Source organism: Puma concolor, chromosome A1 (assembly GCF_028749965.1).
Source record: "Puma concolor isolate L17-30 chromosome A1, mPumCon1.1.hap2, whole genome shotgun sequence".
Lineage (NCBI taxonomy): Eukaryota > Metazoa > Chordata > Mammalia > Carnivora > Felidae > Puma > Puma concolor.
Genome location: NC_141667.1, coordinates 73,886,432 through 73,909,845, shown reverse-complemented (window position 1 = coordinate 73,909,845; position 23,414 = coordinate 73,886,432). Strand labels below are relative to the sequence as shown.

General features: G+C 34.8%; 1 long non-coding RNA gene across 1 annotated transcript in view; it reads right to left on the bottom strand.

The window, feature by feature from the left end:
• The window catches only part of LOC147584238 (uncharacterized), a 170,959-nt gene that overhangs the window by 92,820 nt on the left and 54,725 nt on the right, over positions 1-23,414 (bottom strand). The gene's annotated exons all lie outside the window — the stretch shown is intronic.

Sequence of the window (23,414 nt, the reverse complement as noted above, 5' to 3'; positions counted from 1 at the left end):
CACTCATAGATTCACATAACACATGCTTATGTGTTCTTCCCACCTTCCAGATGTGAAAGATACAATGAGGAAAATGACATTGTATCATACAATGCGGAAATGTCCCCAAGAAAGGGGAACCTGGACTAATAAAATTAAAGAAAAGAAAATATAAAATTTCAATCATTAAGGATATATTTATGGGTCAAAAACTTCAGATGAAATCACAAAAACCTGTAAATAAACATAAAGTAGTATTTTTCTATTTAACAGATGAAGGGAATGAAACTTTAAATAACTGGACAGTGTCATAAATGACAGAGCCAACATTTGAAACTTTGTCTCTCTGAACTTAAAACCCATGAACTTTCTAGGGCGCCTGGGGCCTCAGTTGGTTAAGCATCTGACGTTGGCTCAGGTCATGATCTCGTGGTCCGTGAGTTCGAGTCCCCCATCGGCTCTGTGCTGACAGCTCAGAGCCTGGAGTATGCTTCGGATTCTCCCTCTCTCCCTCTCTCCCTCCCTCCCTCCCTCCCTGTCTCTCTCTCTCTCTCTCTCTCCCTCCCTCTCTCTCTCTCTCTCTCTCTCTCTGCACCACCCCTGCTCATGCTCTTTCTCTGTCTCTCAAAAATAAACGTTAAAAAAAAACAACTTATGAACTTTCCATTATCCTATGCCCTCTCCCTAAGTGCCGTTTCTCTTCCTATTTCTCCCTACCTCCCTTCTAATAACACACAAAAGACTGTAAAGAATGGTACCAAGGTGATGAAATAATTTACCCAAAGCAAAATGCTTCTGGTAGTCTCCTTTCCCTTACAGTACTATGCTGACTTGCCCTCACTTATAAATCTAAGCTCTTATTCAATGACTTTTTCTTCCCCATCTGGGGTTGTTCATACCTAAATTGTATAGAATTAAGACAGAAAACTGAAATTAGGATAAGTGAGATGGCATTAGCTTCTGTGGGGCAATCTTCTTCCCAATTGGTTGATATTTTATTAACTTCAGGAAGGCTGAAAAAGAACAAGCATACAATGGCAATGTGGTAAACAGAAGGAAAGCAGCAGCGTCAATAAATACCAGGTACAATGTACATGCAATCAAGCTTGTAGAGGACCTGGATCCAGCCATATGGATGTTGAGGAGTTAGCTCTAAGCAGCATGTTCTGTGGAGCTTCCTGTGGTGAGCCACTCAGCCCAGGGAATAAAAGGTAAAGCAACTTGGAGAGAGAAGAACCCTAATGTCAGGGGCAACTAGCTATATTAAATAAAATAGATGCTAAATCTAGGAATACAGAAAAAAAAACTAGCAACTGAGAATAGATATTTTGGCTATGAAACATGCTTCTGTGTGCATTGTGTTTCCATTATTCTCCAGGATTAGTTTGCTCACCTTCTTTTTTATAGTAAATGTTGTTTTTTTCTTATTAAAACATTAAGAATAATATTCAAAAACTGATTTATAACATTTGTACATGAAACACAACCAAATCTGGGTTTTTCCTATATCAATTCAAAACATGCTCTAGAGTAATTTATGCTTCAAAAAGCAAAGCAAATTACCTGGCATATAAACCATTAAGATTTACCTAATGGTTATGCCTTCAAGATTAGAGCAAGTAAGGGGCGCCTGGGTGGCTCAGTCGGTTAAGCGTCCGACTTCAGCTCAGGTCACGATCTCACGGTCCGTGAGTTCGAGCCCCGCGTCAGGCTCTGGGCTGATGGCCCAGAGCCTGGAGCCTGCTTCCGATTCTGTCTCCCTCTCTCTCTGCCCCTCCCCCGTTCATGCTCTCTCTCTGTCTCAAAAATAAATAAACGTTAAAAAAAATAAAAAAAAAAAGATTAGAGCAAGTAATACATGCAAACCTGAGCTCAACATTTGGAGCATCAAGAATCTTCTAGAATTTCCCTCAACTCTCTTTATGTTTAGTAGAAACAGTCTCTCTCGATCTGACATTCAAACCAAGTGGATAGGATCCCAGTATAAAAGCCAACAAATTAGAGAACAATAAGGTAGCCAGTTAACACTAAGTGGTTGCTAAGATTTGCCTGAAGTCAAGTGATCCTCAGGGACTCTTCATTTCTTGTCAGGTTGAGATGAGACACCACCTATCACCATCATCCAACCTAAACACAGGCTGTGATAGCCATGGTTGTTAGGAAACACTGCAATCACAGAAAACAACACCAAGATTTGATAATTACCTATTGTTCTGTTCACATTTATTTCAAAGAAAACAAAGTTCTTTAGAGCAGAGCCAATGAACATTGCTCACAAAAACAAGAGAAATGAGATATTAATCAAACATATTCTAATGCCTCTAGTGAAAGAATGATATGAATAATAAAGTGATTAATAGGAGACAACAAACCTTTGAGTCCCTGTCAGCATTTGTATGCAGCATGCTTGAATAATTTAATGAATTAATATATCCTCCATGAAAGCCTGGAAGCCAGAATTATCTTCAGCAGGGTCATACCTTATTTTCAAGAGTTTCTGAGCTCTGTGCTAATTCGCCGAATTGGTATGCGAACCAGAATTGTTGATTTAATATTCATTGCAGAACTGAAGTCTAAACACTAAAACATATCACAACCTAGTGGACTTTTAGTGAAGCACTAGACAATGTCAGTTTTGATTGAGTTCTTCTTCTATCAGAGGCAATTTAGCACATGCCACCTCACTTCAACAACAACAACAAAATCCTTGTCACCCTGACTGTAATGAAATCTTAGAAGAAAAGCTGTACAAAGAAAACAGAAGATAATACAAAACAAGTTTATCAGAGAAACGTCAAGGAGGCAACCATGATTGTGAAAGGACATTCTTCTTCTTCTACATAATCTTTGAGCCACACAGAACTTACTGCCAAAAAAGATAACTTAATAACAATGAATCAGGTTGCTTCCTTGCAAGAGATATGCCAGTATTAAAATAGTGTCTGGCAGCCAACTACCAAAAACATGGCAGCACATTAAATCTGGCCATAAAAACAGGAAATGGTCTTAGAAAGACATTTAGGGAAACAAGCTACAGCATCTAAATTATCCTATGTTAAAACAAGTATGTGAGTGGGCTTGGCAAGGGAGTCTAATCGTCTCCTGTGAAGGCAACCAGCTTTGACCAGGACCTATCGGAAGGAATTAGATATAAAGGAAGGCTGGGATTTCATCATCCAGGTTCTCTTTGCTTCTTCAGAAGTTCCTCTTTTAAAACTTTTCATTATTACCTTCTACTTCTTGTTAAGTTTTGGTAACTCTGGTTGTTTAGAAGTATACAGAAGAGTAGGTCTGAGTCCTGGTCTAGTCTTTCTGTAATAGTCCCTGATCCTTAATAAGAACAAATTTTCTCTCCGTTCCCACAGTTTACAGGCCATGAATATACACTGATATAGAAGGATGCCCTCTGTAGCTGAATGGTAGGAAAAGAAAAAGAGAAAAACACAAAGAGGAAAACTTTCTACCATAGATTCCCCATGCTGGCTCTTTCTGAGATCTTTGATAGCTTCCAACTGGTTTGGAAGCTGAAGACAAGACTTGGCCAGCTCATGGGAATCTCTGCCAACTTTGCAAAGACATTTTTTGGTGGGAAATATTGGGAACTTATAGGGTACCCCTATTTCCCATGCCCTCTTTGCACTAACAGGAATTCTACATACTCCCTCCCCTCAAAACACTATCCCTTAGAGCTCTCTGAAAAGGAGTTCATTCCTTCCCTCATGCATCAGTCAGGCTGCAGTTCCATGTCCCCGCTGACAATCCACCATCTCCTACCAACAAACAAATCTTCCCCGACTGAATCTCGTATGATTTTAGAGCACTATTCAAACCCCTACTTATGACTATAACCTCTAGATGATATATTAACAAACACCTGGTTTACAATTTCCCTTCCCTCTGAATCCAACTTTTGGCACCATCTGAGATAATTTCTCCACTGTTGTGTGGGAGCCGGATTTCACAGTAACGTTCCATTCTCCAGTCTACTCCAGTCACCTTTCGTGATTTCAACCTGGACCTTTCCTAGTCCAGGAGACATGGAAGTTACAGCTTTCTATTTCAGGAAGACAGAAGTCAAACTACAGAAGAGAGGATAAAAGAAAGGATTTGTTAAGACTGATAGGATAATATGGAATTTGAAAGAAGAAGTGACAGTAACTAATCAGGTACATATCCAGTAGCATAGTCAGTCAGATTAGAAGAGAGTGTAAAAAAGTGAGGATCAGGGATTGGAGGTACTAAAGAAATGGAGAACAGAGGTAGAAAAAGTAAGCGTGTGGGAGGAATAAAAAACAGCGAATTGTGGTCAGGGATTCATAGGTAAAGACAAAATTAAAAACACCAGGAAATAATTTTTATTTCAAGTCTCTTTAATTGCATCTACTTGTCACTGTATTTGATATGCTGACAAAAGGTGTTCTTTTTATGATAATCACTCTACTCTACAGTCTCCCCAGAAATACAGTCCAAGTATTCAAGCTTTATTTTTCTTTAAATTTCTTTATTCTTTTCCGGTGGTATCTCTACCCTCAAGCCACCATCTACCTCAAAATTTCTTATAATTATCAAGTTTAAAAATAGTTTCTTTCTTCTTCTATCCAAACTCAACAAAAGAGTATGTTTCATCTTCACCTAATATTTCCTCTTCCCCAACAGCCACTAAAAATGCTCTTCCTCAAAGTATCCAATGACCTCTTGTATTATTTTAATTCATCACTTTTGTTTGTCATTCTCATCCCCAAGGTCACTCCTCCCAACTCTTCTGAGAATTTCTTGTCAGCATCCTTTGCTGGTTGATATCACAACTTGAGCAATAACCTCATATGAAATATGAGAGTTGTGGGGTATTTTTTCTCTTTCCTATCTCTCCCACTCAACTGTGTAACTTTGAAGTAATGTCGTATTTATTCTTGTATCCCTTTGTAAAATGCCCCAAGTGCCTTAAAGCTTAGCAAAAAAAGTTGCCTAATGAATATTTCATTAATTTCTAATTAATTTTAACCCTGTTACTTACATATATTTCCAGACATTTCACTCAAACACTAATGAAATTGCATGACCTTATTTATGCAATAGAAATCTGCCATGCGCATTCTAGAGGAAAGTCTTTTTTTTTCTTTTTCCAGAGCTCATATCAATAACCTCTGTGAAGAATTTCTTGCTATTTTTATAAAGTTTTAGAAAATGTTGAAAATGTCCAAATAAAACATGTAAAGCTACTAAATCATCCTGTCCAAAGGTAACCACTAATCTGACCGTAAACACATACATTAGTTTTGGTTGTGCAAAATATTAGGTAGATCATATGGATATATGTTAAACTTTATAGACTAATGATAAAAAACAAAACAAATAGCAAATAAATGTGCAATTAGAATAAAAATTACACAATAAAAATTTTAAAGATCTACTTGGAATTTTAAATATATATAAATGTGCATTTAATATTTCAATGTATTTATAAATTTATATATAAACATATATATCTTTTAAGTTCTACAATGATAGGAACAATTTATTTCTGATATAAATAAATAAAATATAAATAAATAAAAGAAGGAAAATCTCTTCTAAAGATGACATTAAACACTCATCAGTGAAGAGCAGGTATGGTGAAAAGTTGATGAAGAACAAGATCTATATTGTCTAAAAGAATCTTTCCACAAATCACTTACAATTTATAAGAGTATGCATTACAACTATACATGGAGAATCTAGTGTATATTTAACAAAGTGATCAAAGACATTATCAATATTGCATCAAACCAATTTCAAAGGCCTCCTGAATATAAGACACTGAGAAGGCAAAATCACAACTGTGATGCTCCTGCAAAAACTGCATAATCGTTATCAGATCATGAGAAGACATAAGAAAAACAAATTCAGATATTCTACAAAATAATTGCCCTACATTTTTCAAAAATGTAATAGCCAAAAAGATAAAAGAAAAAAATCCAAATATTGGAAAACCTGAAAAATGACTAAAAGTATTTTATATTTTCCCCTTGTAGATCATAAATTAATGCTTATATATCCAGATTTAATGGATCTTAGTCGCATATACTTTCACTAAGTCCAATGTGTGTAAGAGCAAGTACAAAGAAAGGCACTAACTGTACTAAAGACACAATGACTGGAACTCCTTAGGGAATAACTTGATTTATGGCTGAAGAACATGCAGTTTAACAAATAATATTTTGACTGTACAGGAAAGATAGTGAAACATTTGTTATACACTGTGATTCAATACATTTTAATATAATTAAAAGCATTTTTAGTTTTTTGGTCTTCATTTCATTTCATTGTAATTGAAATTTGTACTGAGATGATTTTTAGATTCATATGCAAGTTATAAGAAATACAGAACCTACATACACTTTATCCAATGTCCACCAATGGTAATATTTTACACAACTATAGTTTAATATTAAGACCAGGATATTTACATCGATACAATCTTCCAATCTGATTCAGATTTCTCCTGTTTTACTTGTATTCATTTGTGTATGCGTACTTATTTCTAAACTCAGGTTACACAGACAAAATATTGAACAGTTCCAGTATCGCAAAGACTCCCTCCTATTGCTCTTCTCCCATGCCCCTCCTGCCTGTTCCCACACACTGGCAACCACTAAACTGTCCTCCACTTCAGAAAGTTTTTCATTTACAAAATATTAGATTAAGTGGAATCATGTGTTATACTTCCCCTTTGAGACTGGTATTTCTCACTCAACAGAATTTCACAGAGATTCATCCAAATTGTTAATGCATCCAGTTTGTTCCTTTTTATTGCTGAGTGGTGCTACATGGTGTACGTGTACATACAAACAGTTTGTTTGACCATTTACCTATTGAAGACCATCTGGGAACACGGCAGTTTATTTGTTTGGTTTTGTCTATTATAAATAAAAGTTGCAACAAACATTTATGCATTAGTTTTTGTGTGAACACAAATTTTATTTCTCTGGAATAAATAACCAAGAGTATAGCTATTGAGTTGCATGGTAGTTGTGTGTTTAGTTTTCTAAGAGAGTGGCAAACTGTTTTACAGATTGACTGTACCATTTACATTCCCATGAGCAAATTATGAGTGATCCAATTTCTCCCTGTTCTCACCAGCATTTGTTATCATCATTTTTTAAAAAGTTATTCTGGGAAGTATGTAGTGACATCTCATTGTGATTTTAATTTTCTCTCCTTGCTGGCTAATGATGCTGAATATCTTCAGTGAAATGTCTGTTCATGTCTTTTGTCTATTTCCAAATTACACTTTTTTTCCTAATTAATTTCCACTGTTGAATTTTGAGAGTTCTTTGTGTATTATAGATATTGATCCTATTGTAGATATTTGCAAATATTTTCCTCCAGAATGTAGCTTGTCTTTCATGTTCTTCACATAGGCCTTTTTAAGTCCACTTTACTGAAGTCTAACTTATATACAAAGAACTAAATATATTTACTGTGCATAATTTGATGCATTTGGACATATGCAAACACCTGTGATACTATCACCACAAGCAATGTAACAGACATATCCAACACCTACCCAATTTTCCTTATTTGCCTTTGCTTTTTTTCTTGTTTCTTGTTTGTTTTGTTTTTCTGTGGCAAGAGCACTTAATGTGACATCTACCCTCAATAAATTTTAATTTAATGTTTATTTATTTTTTTGAGAGAGAGAGAGACACAGAGCATGAGCAGGGGAGGGGCAGAGAGAGAGGGAGACACATAATCCGAAGCAGGCTCCAGGCTCTGAGCTGTCAGCACAGAACCCATGAACCGTGAGATCATGACCTGAGCTGAAGTTGGACACTTAACTGATTGAGCCACCCAGGAACCCCTCAATAAATATTATGGTACAACAATACCGCATTGTTTACTATAGGCACTATGATGTGTAACATATCTCTAACTCTTACTTCTTTAGGATCAGTGAAATTTTATATCCATGGAACGTCTCCCTGTTTCCCCCATCCTCCAATTCCTGTAAATCACTATTTATTCTCTGCTTCTATGAATTTATTTTAGATATCTCATATAAGTAGAATCACGCAATATTTGTCTTTCTGTGACTAGGTCATTTCACTTAGCATAACGTCCTTCATCCATTTTGTTGTAAATGTCAGGACTTCCTTCTTTTTCAAGGCTGAATAATATTCTTCCACATGGAATGATGGAATGATGTACACATCACATTTTCTTTATCCATTCTTCTGCCAATGGACACATGGATAGTTTCCATATCTTGGTGACGGTGAATAATGCTGCAATGATGATACAGTTTTGAGATACTCATTTCAATTCTTTTGGATATACATGCCCAGAGTGGGATTGCTAGATCATAAGACAGTTCTACTTTTAATTTTTAAAGGAATATCCATACTGTTTTTATAGCTGCTATACCAATTTACATTCCCACCAACAATATTCAAGGGTTCCCCTTTCTCTGCATCCTTGACAACACTTTTTACCTTTTATTTTGTTTGATAATAGCCATCCTAAAAGTGTGGAGTGACATTTCATTGTAGTTTTGGTTTGCATTTCCTGAAAATTCATGATGTAGGAGCATCTTCTATACCTGTTTGCCATTTGTATGTTCTCTTTGGAGAAATGACTGTTCAAATTCTTTGTTCATTTTTTAATCTGGTTTTGTTTGGTGTTTTTTTGTTTGTTTTGGTTTGGTTTTGGTTTTGGGGGTTTTTTGCTTGTTTGTTTGTTTTTGCTATTACATTGCAGGACTTTCACACTGGCCTGTGTAGACCAAATGTTGCTAATATTGATGAGATCCAACATATATGTTTCTTTTTATGGACGGTATTTTCATCCTTAGATAATGAACTCTGACTAGTGATAGGCCCCAGACATGTTCTTTTTTCCCTCCTAAATGCTGCATTGTTTCATGTTTTACACTTATGTTTGTGATCCATTTTGAATTAATTCTTTTATCCTATGTGAAGTTCAGGTTGAGGTTCATTTTTTCACCTAAAGATGACCAATTGTTCCAGCACCATTTATCAAACAGACTATCTTTCTTCTATTGATATGCTTTTGTTGCACCTTGTCAAAAATCAGGTGGGCATATTTGTGTGATTATACAACAGTTTCATTTATCTATGTGTCTATAACATCACCAATAGCAACTCTCTTGTTTACTGTAGCTATATAGAAAAACTCAATACTCAGTAGAGTGACTGGTCCCACTTCACTCTTAGTCAAGATTGCATTACCTATTACATTTTCTTTACCTTTCTATATACATTTTTGAATAATTTTGCCTGTGTTTACAAAAACTTTGCAGGAATTTCTATATTAATTGCATTAAACATGAATATCTATTTGGGAAAACATAACATATTTGCTATCTTGAGTCTTCTACTCCATAAACATGGTATGTTTATGTATTTAGGCTTTCTTTAAATTAGCATATAGTTCCTATACATATTTATTAAGTGTTTACTAAAGTATTTCATTTTCTTTGACATAGCTATAAATGGTTTTGTGGTTTTAATTTTCATTTTTGTATGTTCATTATTAATATATGGAAATGCAACTGTTAACACATTGGTCTTTTTAAATAGTTACCTGCAGAGGCAGATGGACACTACAAAATGTTTAGTTCAAATTTTGATAGGACAATATAACGCATACACCAAGAAGGTATGAAAGGTTTATTATATTACTGAAGTCTCTGAGGGAAGAAAAAAGACCTCTCAAGTAGGTCCAAAATGGCTTGAGAGAACAAGGAAAGAAGGCTCGCTTAGTTTTATATCATAGTTAGGGGGTGGAGCTAGGGAAAGTGCTCCTATACAGTGAATTCCTTGCATGGTTTGAACTCCTCGCATGTATCAAAGGATGGACTGCCCAGGCTTTTCATCAGCTAGTCCAAATGTGGGTCACAAGAGAACAAAGGATGAGCGACACATAGAAGCTCTCACAATCAGTATCAATAATGAAGTCAGACCCCTCACTACATTCTTGTATGATGCAACTCTGACATGCAAACTTATTAGTTACACAGGTGTTTTTTAGATCCTTAAGCTATTCTACATATGCAATCATGTCATCTGCAGAGACCAGCTTATTTTTTCCTTTCCATTCTTTATACTTTTATTTGTCTTGACTTATAGTACCTAGAACTTCTAGTGCTGCTCCCAATCCTACGGGGGGGCATATTCACTTTTTCATCACTAGGTATGATGTTAGTTAGCCATTTTAATGAGTTCAGTGGATGTTCTGTCAAATGTTGTTTCTATGTCAACTGGTATCATCCTATGATTTTTCTTCCTTGCCATGCCACTACTAAATGCCACTATAAATGTCAAAAATCAAATATTTAAGATTTAAACTTATTAAAAATAATTTAATTCCCAATCAGCTTGTCTCAAAATCACTGGGATTTCCTACTGCAACTGACAGGGCAAACCAAATGTTTATTCTTATTACTTTGTAAGCTTTTGTTTTTATCTAACAATATTTCCCTTTTTACTTGGATATAGCACAGTGCAGCCTAGGACTTTTTGTACTTAGTCTCCTAATAAAATTTGTATTGTTAATAATAATGATGATAGTGATGTTTTCCCAAACCTAAAAATGGGCCATGCAAAACTATTCACAGATTTGCAAGTAAGGTTGATGTGCTTTCAGTGATTATCTTTTGTGGTATATTAAACCCATAAAATAGGTTTTATTTTCTAGTTATATATACTCAATTAACCAAAAGTTGAGTGAACAATGGTTTTCTAGCTCTTTCACTAGTTATCAGTTCTGTTTCCTTTTCCTGTACAATCACTTATTCATGAAGAAGAAAAAAATTCCTTTGGCACCTTTTCTCTGAACCATTTCTACCAATTATGTCTAAGTTGTTCAAGGCACTCTATTTTTATGGTGAGGTCTTTTGTTGATAAAATGAGAGCCCGCATTTACTACAAGTATTCTTCTTGGAGGAGGGCAGACCAGAAATCACTGCTAGCTGGAACAAGAACTTCCTGCCTTGGCTCCATTTATGATAAAGGCCAAATCTTTGATGAACACTGTATTGGTGACAGTGTTGGCATTTAGCAGCAGTGACCTTCTGTGTGGTAGAGACAGGGAAGGTAAACTTCTTCCACTTTAAGGAAGAAAAGGGCAATTAAAACACTGTCGTGTGTCTTCACTCACCCTATTGTTTCATGTATATTTGCAGATGTTTAAGTATTGTAAATTTCTTCACATAAGTTTCATGTAAAATACCATTAGGTGACAAGGAGTCTCCCACATATGAACTAAAATTCCTGGAGCACTTCCATGCTAAACAAAACTTTGTGTCAATGTCAGCTGTTCCAATGTACTTAAATCTTTCCAGAAAGCAGAAAGATGATAATGTGAAATCATGTAAGTGCTTGGGGATCTCCCACAGTCATAAATCATAAATGGAAAACAAAGCAAGCCCTGGGCAAAATTGCATAATAGAGGAAAGCGTGTCTTTGGTACTCCCCCAACTTTCTCAACGTGTCTCTCTTCTGTTTCTGGGTTTCTGTGTAAAATCTAATGTTCTCATTTTTTTCCTTTTACTAGATCAGGGTCAACTCTAGCTCCCCATGAGTACAGTGCTACTGACTAACAAGGCCCTCCGTCTATTCTATAGAACAATGGTAATTTTCCTAACTTTAGTTATAGTTCTTCAGGGAATATGCAACTAAGATGAAAACACATACACAGGATTCACTAAATCAGTAAATATTATAAACCTAGCCATAGTGCAACACATCTCATAACTGCTGAGATTAGCAAATACATTTAAAGCATAGCATGAGCATCTACAAGGTGTTAGTAACTTTAAGAGTTATTAACAGGGGCGCCTGGGTGGCGCAGTCGGTTAAGCGTCCGACTTCAGCCAGGTCACGATCCCGCGGTCCGTGAGTTCGAGCCCCGCGTCAGGCTCTGTCTGGGCTGATGGCTCAGAGCCTGGAGCCTGTTTCCGATTCTGTGTCTCCCTCTCTCTCTGCCCCTCCCCCGTTCATGCTCTGTCTCTCTCTGTCCCAAAAATAAATAAACGTTGAAAAAAAAAATTAAAAAAAAAAAAGAGTTATTAACAATTAAATAACTAGTGAATCTGTTCCTGAGGAGGTGCTATTAAGATAACAAAACTATGTCTGTCTGTCTCAAAAGTACACTCTTTTTTTATCTAAGTTTTGTAGGAATGTTTCCTTAGGTTTCAATAGATAAGATTTTTTCTTGATAATCTCCATACAAGAAATGCAGAAAAAATAAGAGTCATGTGAAAACAACTGCTGTTAATGAAAAATTGTCAATCCTGACAAATAGCACGCAGTAGTGATGCTTTTAAAAATGTAATTGTTTCTGTGGGGTGCCTGGGTGGCTCAGTGGGTTAAGCATCTGACTTTGGCTCAGGTCATGATCTCGCAGTTCATGAGTCTGAGCCCTGCATCGGACTCTGTGCTGACAGCTCAGATCCTGGAGCATGCTTCAGATACTATGTCTCTCTCTCTCTGTCCTTCCTCCACTCCGCTCTTTCAAAAATAAATAAACATTAAAAAAGTAGTTTTAAAAAATGTGATTGCTTCTGTTTCTGAGCCTTTGTTTACTTCTCTAAAGTTTAAAAGTTTTGTAAAGGATTAAAATAGTTGAACTCTGTGTCAGAAACCTTAGATAACATGGATAAGTTCTAAATTTATATTCTAAATATACATTCATGGCTCAGATGCACAGAAATGTTAACATTAATTTCCCATAACAAATTCAACTTAGCTGAGAAGCACCTAATTCTGTTGATATCTAAAAACTCTTAACTTCAGCCCACCATTCTTCCTATAAGTGACTTCCATAAGACTAGGGACATTATTTTATTTCTACATGTTATACCAGATGCTCAATAAATAACTGTATAATAAAGCATTAAAATTTCCCATTTTATAACAGTCTTTACTAATAGATATGGGCTCACTTCTGTTTTAAACTTTGACTGTTTTGAGTATATATTCATTAAAATGTAAGACTTAACCCATGGATTTCCCATTTTGAAGTAAGATGGTCTCTTGCCAGTCCTTTAAATGGCAAGCAAGGAACAGCCATCTGATACTGGATTGACCCTCAACATATCTAGACTTACGTTTTCCACAGGCCTCAGGCCTCGGGCTTAATTTGCACCATCCCTATTCTATAGTTTATTCTCATTAAATCTATTTTCCAATAACCTAGATTCTAGCAGAATAGAGCCTGTCTGAATATTCCAAATTGAGCCTCTGGAATTCAACATATACATGTCTATATGCACTGATCATCTCAAAAGTGTTTGATCTCAAATCAAAGTACCAACTATAAGCTAAAGCATCTCTTCATTACTTTGACTTTTTTACTCTAGATCCTACCTACTACCTCCTGAAGTGGAGGAAAATATCATTTGTTGAATGGCAAGAAACATCTGGAAAAATAAAAAATACCTTGTTTAAAAATCTTCAAATATTATCCCATGATAAAATTTAATGGAACATTGTAGTAGGGATCAAAAAGACTTTGAAATATAAATTAAACCTTCTAATGACAAAGAGATAAGAGACTATTGAAGAAAGAGAAAATGGGAATTTTAGAAAAGTAAAACAAACACTCTGGGCCTCTTCAAATGTAACTATCTGATGCAAATAATCAACAAAGTGTAATGTATTTGAGAGAATTCAACTTAACAAATAAAGACCAAAACTACTGGCAACTGGATATTATTCTTACACTTTCAACTTTCTATTCCACCTTAAATGAATATGCCTCTTCCACAAAAAAATAATTTATTCTTTTATAATATTCTAAATTCTAATACTATAAAATATATTCTATATTAGAATAATATAATATTCTAATATTCTAATAGGTTTTCCAGTTATCATCTTGAAGCCAATGAAACAGACTTTTGAGGGAATCTGATTTTATCTTCTGAAATACTGTTTTCTTCATGGACTTCTGCAGGTTGTTGTTTTTTTTTTCCCTCTTCTTAAGAGCAAGACCTATATCTCATTTAATATTATTCTGAAGAAGAATGACTGTTGTCATTTATTTATTTAAATATATATATAATGAAATCAAATATCTTACAATTTTATTTTTAACTATTAGGAATCTGAGCATGGTTTGCTCACTGGGTCTGTCTCTACTAACATGTTAACTGCAAGAGTAACCAACATTTCAGGCTCCATCACATACAGCAAGAGAAAATGTCCTAGGATGGGAAAGGCCTCTTAGTAATTCCAAGCCATATTACATCGCTGAATACTTATTGCGCTCTTCAAACAATCTGTAACACTCTTCCTATCTCTTACAGAAAATGTTTATATTGTGATGTTTCCCATTTTTTGAGGATGAAGTATTTACAAACCCATTCCTTAACAAAGACCTATTAACACAAACAGCTCAATAAAATAACACATTAACATTTTGTTTCAACTCCTCCCAAGCTATAAATTCCTTTCTGAAAAGGGAAAGAAATGAAAACTTTCAACAAAAATGCCCTTCAGGGGCGCCTGGGTGGCTCAGTCGGTTGAGTGTCTGACTTCGGCTCAGGTCATGATCTCACAGTTCGTGAGTTCGAGCCCCACGTCGGGCTCTGTGCTGACAGCTCAGAGCCTGGGGCCTGCTTCACATTCTGTGTCTCCCTCTCTCTCTGCCCATTCCCTGCTCATGCTGTGTCTCTCTCTGTCTCAAAAATAAATAAATATTTTAAAAAATGCCCTTCAACTCTCAAATAACCATTTCATAGTCCATTGTAATGATTAAAGCTAAATTACATGCAACAGATCAACAGTGGCACAAGAAACTGCAAATTATGGGGGGGAAAGGCAGTTATTTGCTTGATGTCTGCAAAACAGTCTGCTGTCAAATATATGCTGGCTGAGAAAATACTAAAACCTAAAATTCTAGCATCGACTTCAAAGTATCACACTTTCATTAGGCAAATAATCCATGGACAATGAACTCTAAAAGCAATCCTTAACTAAAAATAGGCTATAGACATGCCAAGTATGTATCTGGATTGAAGTACTCTTTTATGTACTTCCTAATTTTTCTGATAATTTATGTGACCAGAAATTTTGGGAATATTTAGTCACACAGCATAAGAAAAGATCCAAATAAATGCAAAGAGAAAACCAAGATAAAACAATGTGCCACTTTCCTCTATGTGAATAATCCACTAATTATGAAAGTTCCCTAAGATTTTCAAGACCAAAAGAGTCAATTTTCTCATTTTTCAGGACTTATTTAACACCGCTGATTTGCTATCTTATAGGGTGTACCTCATTATCTTTCAAATTTGCATAATCACAGAATGCTTGATTAAGGAATGGAAGCATTGAGTGTAATGGATATGCATGCATGATTAACTGTAGGAGGGGATCTGTAATTATGTGATGTATAAATATACATCTATATACTTTAAACCTTCATAATAAACACAACAAAGTGTTGGTATTTATTTTAAAATTCTTCTGGTCATAACCTAAAAAAAAATATTATGATTAAAAGAACCACAAAAGGTCTTGATCACACTTTTCCAGAGGTTAAAAATTACAGTGTAGTATAAAATTATTATTCACTATTAATCATAGTGGTTATCTTTTGGAAAAATAGGTAGAACTTTTGGTTCCCAAGGTAGTTTTGTGCTTTGAGACCTACATTCCCAATTCATTAGGCATGCAGAGAGAGTACTGATAGGGTGTTTGTCTAAAATCTCTCCTCTTCACTCATTTTAATTGAATTGGAAACTGACACATCCTTTATACACTTCTCCTCCTCCATCACTCCCCATTCTCTTGTATAAATATGCCCACAAAGAGATACCACACCATGATTGCTTCCAAATATCAATGTGAACTTCAAACTCACCAACTGGTAACTAATGAATTACCAAGTGGCATATTTGTATAAAACGAGAATGGTAAACTACTATGAAATCTATTTCCATAGCAGACTGAAAAAGCCAATTAACTAAACTAAAATTTCAACCAAACTCTAAATATCCTAATAATCATATTGTAACAGAACTAGAAATTTATTTATATGAGTCAAACTTTTTTTTTTTTTTGCAAGTCCCAGATAAGTAGTATTTATCTACTTACCTGGGTTCGGTCAATACAGAGATTTGGTATTTATAAATATTTGTTTCCACAAACTGTGTGATGTAGCATTTATCTTTTTTTTCTATTACACATGCTGATTAAGAAAACTGACAACCACTGATAATGGAAGTCCTTTTTTCCTAAATTATTCTGAAGCATTTCATCTGTGATAGTTTAAAAAATACATTTTAAACAAATTTATGTAGGGTTATGTAAATAATATGTATTTAACAAAATAATTTTTTTACATTTGTATAGGTTTGTTTTTGAAAAAGGAAAAATTATTGTACATATTTAATTAACTCACTTGCAGCCCTTATTGTGAACTACATACTACTCAGTTTTCATCAGTCCAATACTTTACTGAAGAAAACCTAAAAGGAAATCATCCTTAAATGTCATCTTCATTTTCCACCTCACTAAAGGGCTCTTGTAATTTGCAAAAGTGAGAGTGAATTTCTTGCTAGGTCACTTAGTGATTCTCTGGAGTGAGTTGATGCCTGATATATGAAAAGCCTTTTGTGAAAGATCTGCAACCAGAATGAGGAAAGAATAAACCATGTCAAGTTACCAAAAGGAATACTAACTAGATATGGGATCTTATATATTGCTCTGTTTGCTTACTTGAAGGGAAAAATTATAAAATAATAAAGTGAATAAACTTAGTTTTATTACATCTGTAGTGGTAACATTTTCTTTTCTCTTTTAATTTTTTTTAATGTTTACTTATTTTTGAGAGAAAGAGAGACAGAGTGCGAGCAGGGGAGGGGCAGAGAGAAAGGGAGACACAGATTCCAATGCAGGCTCCAGACTCTGAGCTGTTAGCACAGAGCCCAAGGCAGGCCTCGAACTCAGGAACCTGAGATCATGACCTGAGCCGAAGTTGGGTGCTTAAATGACTGAGCCACCCAGGCGCCCCTCTAATATTAATATTAATAATGAAAAGTAGGAGGAGGAGGAAGAGGAAGAAGAGGAGCAAGAAGGAAGTAGAAGAAGGGAAAGATGGAGAAAGTAAAACTATATGAGAAGGTCATCACAATAATGACAAATATAGGTACAAAACACAAAAGCTTCAGTTTACTTAGTATACATTTTCTTGTTATTGGGTGATTTTTTCTGTCCAGTACTATGCAAAATCTTTTTTATGCATGCGGTCATTTAATCCTCATGTCATCATCTACTTACGGAATCACTGTTTTTCCGTATCATAGGTAAAAATACTGTGACTTTGGTAAGAAAACTTACCAGCTCATTTTACTGCAGAGTTTGAATTAATACCTATTCTGTCAGACACTACTGTTTGAGCTCTTGAACTCTATTTTTTTTCTGTTCATTCTTGGATGGTGTTAGTCCACTAAAACTCACTTTAGTAAAATAAATCATAAATTGGTTATGATGTAAATATCTGTCCATTTTACTTTCAGATAAAACTTGTGAACTTAGTTATGAACTCATCTATATTTTTCTTCCTCAAATAGCAAGCATGTATGAAAATAAAATCAGGGTGGTTTACTTGGTTAAGCGTCCAACTTCGGCTCAGGTCATGATCTCATGGTTCGTGAGTTCAAGCCCCGCATCAGGTTCTGTGCTGACAGCTCAGAGCCTGGATCCTGCTTCAGATTCTGTCTCCCTCTCTATCTGCCCTCCTCTGCTCACACTGTATCTCTCTCAAAGTAAATATAAACATATACAAATTTTTAAAAATAAATAAATCAGAAAAGTTAGAAATGAGTAAGTGAAATTACAGGGAATTGTTTTTACTTCTATAATTAACACATTTTTATCAACTATTACTTTTGCATAATATTTTATTATAACATATATCAGCATTGGAAAACTGTCTTCTGTCCAAATTAATGGGCTTTTAAAATGTCTTACAATGTTGTTGCTAATAAACCTAAGACCCCTTAAAAGAATGGTAATTGAAGGAAAAAGCAAAATTATAATTTAAAGCTTCTATTGCTTGGGATTTAAAATCACTATTCAAAATAAAAATTGTTACTTATTAAGACCATATGCTGTGTAAAATATTCCTGTTGATGTCAACAGGAGTTTCAGTGAGGACATGGGCAACATATGGACCTGGCATTTTGTTAATTAAAAACAATGTTTTGCTACATTGACGTGTGTTCCAAAGAGGGATTCCTAGAGCATAACACCAAGTTGCTGAGTTCACTCTTTTAGGAGATCAGTAATTATACAGATAAGTGTTAGATCTGAAACACAGAGATGTAACTTTAATGTTGTTCACCTGCTGACATTAGCATACAAGCATTCTATTTTTAAGAATGATAGAAAAATCTAGTTGAAATTTTTTATTTAGATAAATGAAATTAATTTCAAGTAATTTCTTAGTGAATTGTGAAGACTATAAATGAGGACTGAATATTTATAAGAAAACATTTTTTTTTATCTTTTGAAGTATATGTAGAATTCCTTGTGGTACATTTATTGAAAAAAATAGTCCAATTCTCCATGTGTCTTGCTATACACAATGAAATGATTTCACAAGAGTAATCTATTTCTCTACACAATGACTCAAAGATAGATTTTTTTTTATCTGCTTTGGCTAATAGAGTATGGTGAAAGTGATGATATCCCAGTATCAAAATTGGGCCTAATGGCCTTCATTGCTTTCTGTCTTTTTTTTTTTCTTGTGGATTCCTACCTGATCTATACTGTCAGAGGAAACATATGGAGCAGATACAATTCAGTCTAGCTGTCCCAGCTGAAAACCCAGAAATAGGAAAGAGCTTTGCAAAGATGAGCAAAGCTTCAGTGCTAATAGGCACATGTGTGAGTGAGAACCAACTAGAAACACGGTCCATCAAGCTCATATGCTTGTGTGTAAAATTACATATGCTTATTGTTAAGCCACTGAATTATGAGGTGGCATTGTTATATAGCACTACTGTGGCATTATATTTGTACAGCATCACTTCCTCTCCCTCACATACAAGGTATATCACTTCTGGAGTTAGCATCGATTTTCAAACACCAGAAAAAGGACATTCACAAAGACCACTAGTCATGCAAAATCCAAAGCAAAAAATATGGCCTAGAGTGCTTACGTGAGCTACCAGGAGGCATCAAAATATAGTTGTTTATAGAACAGATATAGATAGAGATCTAGGTTCCAATCTAAACATCAGCATTTACATACATCCTCTATTAGTGTAGGTCAAGTGGCCCTTCTGCTCACTCCTGAAATAGAACCTGATTGCTCTTGTTGCTGTTGCTTCTCCTGACTAAACAGAAACAGCTCTATGCACATTTTTCAAAGAGAAACTGATGTTTAAATGACTCATGTTAGATTTTAGATTTTACCAATATAGATCATTGATCGTAAAGCCAAAAAGACATTTTGTCTACCCCTTGTTAACTTTTGGATACCAATGCAAAGAGAAAGGTATGAGTGAAAGACATGAGGCTTCAGCATAAAGATATGAGTGAAAGACACAGTCTTGTGTTATAATTGACAAAAGAAATTGTCAAAATATACGATTTTTTAAAGGTTTGTACTACATACAAATGTGGAATGTCATTAAAAGTTAGCCAAACTAGAAAAACACATCTGTAAGTCATCAGAAAAAAAAAAAAGAAAAGGTACAACACATATACAAAAAGAAATTGCTTTTTCTCTTATAATAACTCAAAATGATCAATAATACTTTCTATTCTGTGTAGATACATAAGTATCATTCATTTGTATTGAAGCAGCAAGCAATGCTTTATAAGAATGCATGAGATAAACACACTATATTTTTTAGATGTTGTGAATGGGAAATGATTGTGTATCATTCTAATTTCCACAGAGTAAGTTTCAACTGTTCAATGTGATGTACAGCTTTTACTGAAATTCACAGACACCTAGATAGATGATGTGTGTAAGAATGTGAGTATGAGGAGCCAAAAGCCTAGCACTGCAAGGAAAGAAGGCTGCCATTTTTGTCACTTAAAACTTCTAGTTGTTCAGGGTCAATGCACTGAAACTTAGAAAGAATAAGAATTGGAAACAAATTGTATCCAAATCATACCTTCCTCTAATATAAGAAGTCAGCAGAGACTAAGAATGAAAGTAAAAGGGAACCAAAGGTATCACGATAGTTGAAAGTTAAGGTACAAAGGATTTGTTGGACTTCTGCTAGGACCCAAAATTTTCTAGTGATTCTAAACTGATCAAATGACCTCATATTCTCTCTTTCTTAGTATCTTCCTCCCTTTTCCCTTTCGTTTCCTTTCCTTTATCTGGAGTTTAACTAGGAGAGAGGCATTTTCATCCATACTACGTGCTCAGGTCCCCCCAAAATTGTTTAGATCAGGAAGGTCAAAGAATCAAAAAACATTCTTTCAAAACATTTGCCAAGATGTTATTAATCTCTAATTGACCCTCAATTTTTGTGTACTACAGCACTTTCATGGTATGATGAGTTCCTGGACTCCATGCCCTTATAAGAATTCAGCATACAGGAAGAAACTTCCCACACAGCTGGCAAGCATCCAACACAAAAATAGGTCTTCTGGGGCACCCAAATAAAGTCTCAGAAGAGAGCTATTACTTTGTCTTAGGAAATTCCAAACTTAAAACTGCCTTTTTTGCCTATCTTTTTTGTTGTGACATTGTTGAGAAACTAGATGTCAGCAAACTCTGGCTATTTTGGTTACCTTGTTCTGAGTAAAAGCATGTTTATTCAAGAGTGTAGAATTCATTACTTTCTATTTGCTAATATACAACACATACATGTAATTCACATCTTACCTCATTTTAGTGATCTCCTTATAATAATTGTGACTATTTTTTCTCTCAGATAATTGAATTGGAAGTGAAATGTCAAATATATATTAATGCCAAAGTCTACCTTTTCTAGATGCAGATTACATATATTGAACACTTTAAAGTAGTAGAGTATGATGCCTGCTAAAGGCAAAATAAATGAGTTAATAAAGCTAATTTTATGCCTTATACCTATTCCTTGTGTTTGTAAAAGAAAATTAAATATATATCCTAAAAAATATACCAAACCAATTGGTCATGGAGTCAGAAGCTCTAGAACTTACTTTCATAGAATTAATGAGGCAGAACCATCTCTTCTTTCACAAACCCCCCTTTGACTTCAACAAATGTACAAACTTTGACTTGGCCAAAATAAAAGGGTTTGGAAGTATAAAAGTCTGTCCTACACTACCAAAGAAATGTTTGTATCAAACCATTCATTCAGTGATATGAAATTCAGTTCCATGTATTCGACACCTGAGTGTTTACTTGAAACAGGTGACAGGGGCGCCTGGGCGGCACAGTCGGTTAAGCGTCCGACTTCAGCCAGGTCACGATCTCGCGGTCCGTGAGTTCGAGCCCCGCGTCGGGCTCTGGGCTAATGGCTCAGGGCCTGGAGCCTGTTTCCGATTCTGTTTCTCCCTCTCTCTCTGCCCCTCCCCCGTTCATGCTCTGTCTCTCTCTGTCCCAAAAATAAATAAACGTTGAAAAAAAAAAATTTGAAAAGAAACAGATGACAGATGTATTAGGAAGAGCACAGGCTTGTGACTGAAATCCTGGCTTTAATTCTCAAAGTTCTGAATTCTTCAGCAAGTTTTTCAGTGTCTCAGAGTCTCATTTACTTAGAGGAGAATCTCAATCTCAAGATTTAAACTTATGAGTATGTGTTATGTAACTAGTATATCTGAATAATCCATACAAGTTGATTGGAACTCAATAAGGAATCAATAAATGCCTAGTCCCCTCCTTCACTAATCAGAAATTCCTAAGTAGAAACTGTAAGAAGTCTATCAAAAGTAATGCCGCTATCCAGAAACACATGGAAAATCTAGAAATCCAAAACTAAATTTGATGGCAAAAAAATCAGGGAAATGAGATGCAGATAAACAACAAGATTTTCTGTGCATAGTTTAAAAAAAAACATGACTGTCATTTAGAGGAAGAACCATAAAAAAAATGCTACTTGAGAAGGGAAATGTGATCTCAGAAAAGTGTCTTAAAATCAGTGCCTAACAAAACTCTGTCTTTCCTTTATTATAATTTCTTCTGTTATATATTCACATATTTAATCTCAGATCTGTAACTATCTTAAGAACAAAAAATTATATACAAATTTACTGAATACATTACTATCTACAACAATACAAGACTTACAAAAAATATTTTATTCTGGAAATTATAGTAAAATTCAAAATGTGTCTTTGCCTGTTTTTAAACTTTTAACATTATTATTTTTTCAATTTTGGATGTTAAATTTATGAGTCATTCAATTTACACTAAAATATAAAACATATTTTTTTCCTTCTAACTTTGATAGTGTTCTTTTTTCAGATGATTTTGAACATCTAGAAGTATACTAAATGAGAAGATGCTAACTGAAACTATTTAGAAAATGAATTAATTCTCATATAATTGTGGATCAGAATAAATGTATCCAGTAATGTATATATTTATGAGAGGAGTATATTATATCATGCATCTCTTGTATATCTACTCTTAGATATATGACAAATATCTAAAAATATACTTTTATAAATTATAAAACCTATTTTTAAAAGGAACATAATTTTAAATTATCATGAACAAGAGTATTATACTCACCATAATATTTCAAAATATTAATAAAGAATATAAACTACCTTAAAAAGGACATTGAAAAGGACTTTAATTTTTATTAATGTTTTGAACTCAGAACTCATTTGAGCACAGAACTGTGAGACATGTTTTTCAGGTTTCTCACCCTAGTTGATAAAAACCAATTTAGCTGCATTTGCAATAACAAATTCGATGATAATACTATATTGATTTAGGGTTTTTGTTTGAAATAGAGTCCTACTGAGTTAGCTTATCACAAAAAGAAAGTTCATTTAAATATTACTTCTAAGACCCTCGCGCAGGGTAAATCCTAACATCAGGAATTAATTAGAACCAGAACTAAAAGAACATCAAGATTCTTTCTCCCCCATCTCTGTTCCCAGTAAATCTCTGGGCACTTTAACTGTCCTGTCTCTGAAGAATACTTTTATGTTCTACATAGCTAGGCACAACTGACCCCAGCTTCCAAGTTTACTTCTCTTCCATTCCATTGATACATTAGACTATGTTTTGAATATCTTTGTTCTTCTAATTTCCAAAATAGAGAACTGTATTGGTCCTGGATGATGGGTCTATCCTGGACTAGTCTGTATTCTCCCACCTTATTTTTGTGCTTGGAGATTCCAGAGCTACTGGTGATGCTTGTAAGAGGGATTAGAACTGGGAAGTTTCCTGAATACCCAGCCAAGCCAACCAGAAAAAGTACAAGTAGGCACTGGTGATGCAGAGAAAAACAGATATTTTGC